Genomic DNA, 827 nt, shown 5'->3' with positions numbered 1-827 from the left:
GGTGAGGCTGCCTGGCATGGTGGTGAGGCTGCCTGGCATGGTGGAGTGAGGAGGCCTGCTGTGGTGGAGTGCTGGAAGAGGCCTGGACTGGTTGGAGAGGAGTGATGGAAGGAGAACACACAGTAGTGCAGTAGCAGTACATTGAGATAAGTACTATAGCTTTTCGTATAACCTGACATCCTTAACCCGTGGGTTGCGAGCCACAGCTCAGGCTGGATAGCATTGCAATGTGAGCCACAGCTCAGGCTGTGCTGGACCTGCATCACCGTTAACTACTCGACCCCTGTGTGAACTTACACGTGGCACTATGCAAAGATGGAGACAGAGAATTTTTTTCTTTTCACCAAGTGATGCCCTGGATGTTTATCTTCAAGTTCATAATAAACAAACAAAAAAAATCTTCAATTTTTGCACACCATGGGGTGGGATAAACAAAGGTAATTGCGCAATGCCAACGGCCATACCACGTTGAGTACACCGCTTCCCATCCGATCAGCGAAGTTAAGCAACGTTGGGTCTGGTTAGTACTTGGATGGGTGACCGCCTGGGAACACCAGATGCTGTTGGCATCCCTACGTGTCAAGTGGGGTTGGTGGAGGATTAGTGCCCCTCCCTGTAAAACAATTAACTCTAAGTCCTTGACCACCCCATTTGGGATACATGGCGTCTGGCAATGAATGAATGAATGAATTGCGCAATCCACGGTTGGACCCCCATTCTGAAAGCTTAGTTATGGCCCAATACAGTCAGATTGGAAGATTTGATCTGGCTTAAAAAAAAAAAACACTCATTAAATGAAAATTAGTCGGAGTCCAGTTGATTGAATA

At 47.4% G+C, this 827-nt stretch overlaps 1 non-coding gene across 1 annotated transcript; it reads left to right on the top strand.

Moving 5' to 3' along the window:
- The first annotated feature begins 450 nt into the window (after positions 1-450).
- Positions 451-569, top strand: LOC145396823 (5S ribosomal RNA). Its single transcript, XR_013896835.1, has one exon. It is a non-coding gene; the product is annotated as a 5S ribosomal RNA (ribosomal RNA).
- The last annotated feature ends 258 nt before the right edge of the window (positions 570-827 follow it).

Source organism: Coenobita brevimanus, chromosome 4 (assembly GCF_032717465.1).
Source record: "Coenobita brevimanus isolate Jiangsu-jjx chromosome 4, ASM3271746v2, whole genome shotgun sequence".
NCBI lineage: Eukaryota > Metazoa > Arthropoda > Malacostraca > Decapoda > Coenobitidae > Coenobita > Coenobita brevimanus.
The sequence above is the reverse complement of the archived record's forward strand: the minus strand, read 5'-3'. Positions and strand labels throughout refer to the sequence as shown.